The 6,094-nt window shown below is 31.8% G+C and overlaps 1 non-coding gene across 1 annotated transcript; it reads left to right on the top strand.

Moving 5' to 3' along the window:
- The first annotated feature begins 205 nt into the window (after window positions 1-205).
- On the top strand, window positions 206-333 carry LOC147400309 (small nucleolar RNA U19). The gene has a single exon (XR_015179555.1). It is a non-coding gene; the product is annotated as a small nucleolar RNA U19 (small nucleolar RNA).
- The last annotated feature ends 5,761 nt before the right edge of the window (window positions 334-6,094 follow it).

Here is a 6,094-nt window from a genome sequence, read left to right on the forward strand (position 1 = left end):
ATCTTCTCTAATATTATGTGGGCTAGTTTGAGAGAATGAGAAGTAAAACCCTAATTTTTCATATCCTAAGCGGCCAAGAGAGAGAGAGAGACTCTTCTCATCCTCGCCCTTGTGTTCTTCGTCTTTGATTTAAGTTTGATTGGGTCTGCCTCTTTGAGTTGCCATTTGTGTTTTTTGGGGAGTTTTTCCCCATTTTATATGTATCAGATGGCTTAGTTATGAGGCAAAAATTGATTGATCTGTTCATTTTTTTTTATGGATCTTTTCAGGCTTTTTGAGTGGACCCTTAGTTCTCTCCAATCTATTGTTCTTCAAGAAGCCTTTGAGACATTTTTATTTAATTTTTTTTTGTAGAGATCATTGTATGGTGTTAGGGTTGTTGCCTCACGAATAATCGGAAGTGGAACAATAAGCCCACTTTCGGTTCAGACAGGGGCGTACAATAAGAGGAGGGTGTGTATTACGCACCCATTCCCTCCCGAATCAGTTTTATGGCTTGGAGCGATTTCCCTTATCGTTTCCTTCCTACATCGCTTCGGATATTTTCTTCTTTTTTGTTATTTGTTCCATAAAATTTTTAGATAAATTTGGAGAGCTTCTATTGGCACCCAACCTTTAAAATAAGGAAAGTTTAAGTTGCCAATAAAACTCTCATTTTTTTTCTTAATGGTCTATTTAGTAAACTTATCTTTTCATAAAGTCTTTATATATCATCTCTCACATTTCTCTATATTTGAATGCTCTAACCATTTGAAGTCATCATTTTCATATAAAAAATTAGATTTTTCCCATCTCAATTTAGTTTTGAAGTCTCCGTTCAGTCAAAAAGATTATATAAGAAGAAGTTAATTTTCAAATATTTTGAAGATGTAGGTAAAAAGAATAAGGATTTTTTTCATTTTTTCATTTTTCTTTCAACGCTTTTCTGTTTGGTTTTTTATTTTTTTTTTTTCCTGATGAAAATTGAAAGAGTGATTCATTTGGGTTGAAATCATCCAAACAAGTTGCTATCTCAAGTTATTACTTGATCTTTCCATATATTTTAATTGAAAAAAACTTGAAAATTGAAAGTAGGTGGATTTTACTGGTAAATAAAAAGTGAACTCTAGACGGTAAAATTTGTGATCTGACTTTGAATAGAAAAGGGTGAACTTGACTGAAAATTAAAAAACCGTGTGAATTTGCCATAATGGGTGATCATTAGGAAATAAATTGTTTAGTTAATGTCCTATTAAGTTATTGTCCAAATTTAGGGATTATTTAGAATAAATTCTTTTGACAAGGTCCTTTAAGTAATTTTACCTAAACCACTAATGAAATTGTTGGAGAGTGTAATCTAAACCACACCTTTGTAATATGCTCCAAGAGTGGGTATTAATTATTAATTGGGGTGTAATTAGTAAAAGTTAGGATGTTAGCAAGGAGAATCCTGAAGTAATCTAAACCATTGATTACAAAAAGAAATGCTTCTTTTTATAATCAATGATCAAACTACACTTATATTTGTAAAACAAATAAATAATTATTTTAAATTAATTACATTTATTAGTGGATTTCAATAATGAAATAATATTAAAAACAATGTTTTGTTCATATAAATTAAGGGAAATATAATGAAAAAGTAGAAGAATTTAACATCTAAATTAAACTAAAAAGTAATATTAAATCTAAGTGATTAATGAACATTTGTTGAAGAGTAAAGGCTGGCAATTCTAGGAAGATAATGTTGGGAGACAAAATTTGTCATATATAACCTAAAAGTTTATGATTGGGCTGATTGTTTGTGAGGATGATCTTTATGGTGAGATCATCCTCACAAAAAATCAATCCAATTTGAAATTTTTAATCCCATCAAAAGTGATTTAGAATTGTGAACTGTCGATTTTTACTGTTAATTTGTAAATCACTTTTGGTGGTGTTCGAAGTATAAAAAACTTTTAAGTCATAGGACAAATTTTATCTTTCAACGTTGTCCCCCTAAGATTGTCGGCCAAACACCCCTTTTGTTAAATACTAGTTTGCAAAAACTTGCTTATGTATTTTTATTATTGTTTCAAAGAAAAGACTAACCATATGACTTGCTAAAACATTAGCCTATACGTGATTGACATGAAAAGTGCATAGAATCGTAAATCTTTTTTCTTGTGAATCCTGGAGAAAAAGATATATGGCTTTCTGCACTTGCGACGGCAACCGCATACAAACTGAGTACATTTTTTCAAGTCCAATTATTACACTTCCAAAGAATAATAATGTCCAAAATTGATCAATGAATACTTGACAGTACAGATTAATGATTAGATATCCATATTTTAATTTTTTATTTAATAAAATAATAACAGAGATTCATGAGCAGTCAATGGTCACTAATGAATGATTAACGATTTGCAATCAATAATCAATGAAAAGTTGAAGTTAGAGTTTCATAAAAATAAGGTTGGAAACGTTTGAAGTGTTTCTTGAGAGGATTTTCATGGAGGCATGGTTATATTGGAGATATTTTTATAAAAACAGAAAATTATAATAATAACGACTTTTAGCACACACACAAAAATTCCACAAGTTTAACGTAATGGCAGTAAAAAGGTCATTTTTTTTTGGCAAAAATGCTCGCACTTACAATTTTTTAAATTGAAAATATTCATCAAAATTACAACGTCTTTCTCAACTCTTTATACGATTTCATAAGGGAGGGAACTCTTCATTCTCTCTACCAAAACCCACCAAACAACCATTAGAATTCATTAATGATCTTCAAGCTTTGAGAAATGATAGTGAAACATACAGATCACTCCATTCTCATGTTTAATCCACAATCTATTGAAATTATAACTCTCTCCTATTTTTCTTTCATATATTTTCAAATTATTTATATATTCTTATGGACATTGATATACTTCTCTAATTAGTATTTTAAAACATTGATTTATCCACACATTTCCCAAAATTTATCTCGATTTACGTGCCTATTTTATCATATTATATAAATAATCATGTTATAGATCAAATTATCATCTTGCATGTTCTATCATGTTAAATAAGCATATTTAGGTGAAATAAATGCATTTGTCAAAAATTTGATTAAGCATGTGTTCATTGTGCAAGCAAAGATCAAGTCACTAAAATTGAACACCAAAATCACCAAACGACTTTCCATTGCAACTAGGAGGTCAAATGAAGCAACCCAATCAAGATCCAGTCCCATTGGAACCAGGTTGACTGTGGTGCAGTGGACCTCGATGGGATCGCCCTAATTCTTTGAGAACTTTATTCACTCGTAAATTTGGATGAAATGGTGGTGGCGTCTCGAAAAGGATTCTTCCAGAACCTCAGAATATCTATAAATAGCACCTTTCCCCAATGAGGAAAGGGCCTATCTTCCTTTGGCTTTTGACCCTTGGCCTTTTCTATGGTATTTTTCATTTTTAGCTTAGGTTTTCCTTTTCCCAAGTTCAGCAAATTTGTCAGTGAGAGGGTGATGAAGAGAGTGTAACTTTGGTCTTCAATGAATACAAGTGTCTATTTGTTTACTCTATCTTATTTCCTTGCCATGACCATAGGCTAAAACTCTCTCCATTAGAGAGGAGAGAAGCCTAGAAGCAAGTTATTTTTGCTGTAATTTATGTGTGTATCCTTCTTTATTCTTTAATGTTCACTTCAAAACTTCGTTCAACTCTTAATTGAATTCTTACACCTCTTATGTTTAACTTAGATGTCTCATTCTTAGATAAATTCAAGATGATACATACTTATAATAGATAAGTGGTAGTAAGGTCTTCACACATTATTAAGTGAAGGAGCCCTAGTCTCCATTATTATTCAAGCTTCATTGTTATATCTTCGGCCCAAAAAGTGGACACCAAGTCTTTGGAGTTGAGTTAAAAGAAAGATAGAACTTAGATTTAGCTTAAGTAATTTTCCTAGGTGACTCTCATCTCTAATGGTATATCTATCCATAGTATTTCCTTTGTGTTAGTTTATTTTCCAGCAAGTTATATTTCTGTTTTTATTGACTCCAGACATCAACCAGTCTTATAATTTGGTTTGAGTCAATTTCATCCTCATTGCATGATTCCATCCCCTTTCCTTTGTGGTTCGACTCTTTACTTGCCCAACAAGTTAAGGTAATTTTATAAATATTAATTTCTGAGGAAGTACAACAATAATCCCATCATTCTCCTCCAATGTTATTTTACATGAAAAATTGTAGCAAAAACTCAACGATTTTGCGGATTTTTTAAAGTTTAGCTCATAAAATTTACCCGGTGTTGAGATTGAGACTAGAATGTGTTATAGTGTTGAAGCTCAACCTTACCTATCACCAAAACTCAACTAATAGTTATAACAGAATGTTTCGTCAAGATGCAATGATGGGTAACATTGAGGCTCGACGTTGGAATACATTATGTGTCGAACCTTGACACTGAGTAAATTTGACAAACTTAACTTTAAAAATTTTGCAAAATCACTGAGTTTTTGTTACCATTTTCTATGTAAAATAACATTGGAGGAAGAATACATCAATGTCCATAAGAATATATAAACGATTTGAAAAAATAATTTAATAGTGTTTGTCAGAATCCATGTATAGATAGGTATTTCCTTGTAATTCTTAGTATTCAATGTAATTGATGAGCATCGAGGTCAAAAGCTTGATGTCTCATGATGAAGTCTCATCCATTGGAGATTAAACCAACTCGAGACATGAGAAAAAGAAGATCCCAACACAAGACATGTGGAAAAGAAGATGAATGGTCGATCTCAACCACCTCAAGCTGAAGAATTTAAAAAAGGCAAAAGGGTATTTGAGTGTCCATAGTGATTGGTCGATCAAGGTCACCAAACCACTATAAATCCTTGCTCGCTGGATGGTTTGAATGTCTTTAAACTCTTACTCCTGTGTGATTTAATTTATTTGGTTGTGATTCTTTTGTTTATATGTTATCTTTGCTTGTTTGAGATTAAAACTTGAAAAGGAATTTTTTAAAACACCTATTCCCACACCCCCCCCAGGTTTTCATTATAGTAAATTTCACATATGGAAAGAAAAATATGAGTGATAATCACTGGTGAAAAGCTCTAATAAATTGTGGATCGAACATGAGAGTGGATAGATCTACCTTTTGTGATAGTTTCTCAAAGCTAGAGGTTCATTAATGACCTCCAATGGTTAGTTAGCGGTTTTGGAAGAGAGAATTGGACAGTTCTCCCTTATTATATCATATAAAAAGGTTGGGAGGAAGAAAATTGTAATTTTGATTAATATTTCATATGGGTTTAAAAAATTTAAAAAAAAAAAAATTATAAGAGGCATTATTAACCCAAAACATAAGTTACTGTAGCAAATGAAACATATTCGAGTATTAAAAAACAGGTGCCAGTCATAAACCTATGGAATTTTTTTGCTAAATGTCCTAATAATATAATAATGGCGTTCAAAATGTAGAAAGCTAACATTTGTACAATAAACTACTTTCTGTGGAATCAAAAGGCTGGAAGCATAATCAGCAGGGACTTCCCAAACATTACCTATGCTCTTGATCACACTTTATGTGAACCCTTGAAAGTTTTGGTTGTAATCAGAGAGGATAGCTGAATATGTTCTGGAAAAAAGATAAGAAAGAGATTGAACTGCGCTTTATGCAAAGAAAGCTAAATAAAATAGGTTAAGAGATATTGAGATCAAAATAGTACATAAATAAAGATGTGGTAACTAAACTAAAATCTTTAACAAAACTAGAAATGGCCATCCAAGTTTTGAAGAGCCGCCTCAATTTAACAACGAGTCTTATCCAGTTGTCCATGTAAGTATTGAACAAGGTTTGATATTGGAAAGGAAGGCCTTTCTTCTCTTCTGCACTCGTTGCAAAACAACTTTGAGGTCATTGGTTTAAAAGTCCTGCTTACCCATCTTACCATACATAATTGGGAGAAGCTTATCCGAAAATAGCGTCAGAAATATCTCATTCTGAAATACAGAGGATTTAACAGTTGAGACTTTTGGTACAAAAGACGATTTATATAGCAAATTCAAACGAAACTAGTACCAAATTTTTAGTTGCACTCCGATTTGCATGCATGATAATACGAGCTA

The sequence above is a fragment of the Akebia trifoliata genome, chromosome 6 (genome assembly GCF_017979445.1).
Source record: "Akebia trifoliata isolate Shusen 1 chromosome 6, ASM1797944v1, whole genome shotgun sequence".
Taxonomy (NCBI): Eukaryota; Viridiplantae; Streptophyta; class Magnoliopsida; order Ranunculales; family Lardizabalaceae; genus Akebia; species Akebia trifoliata.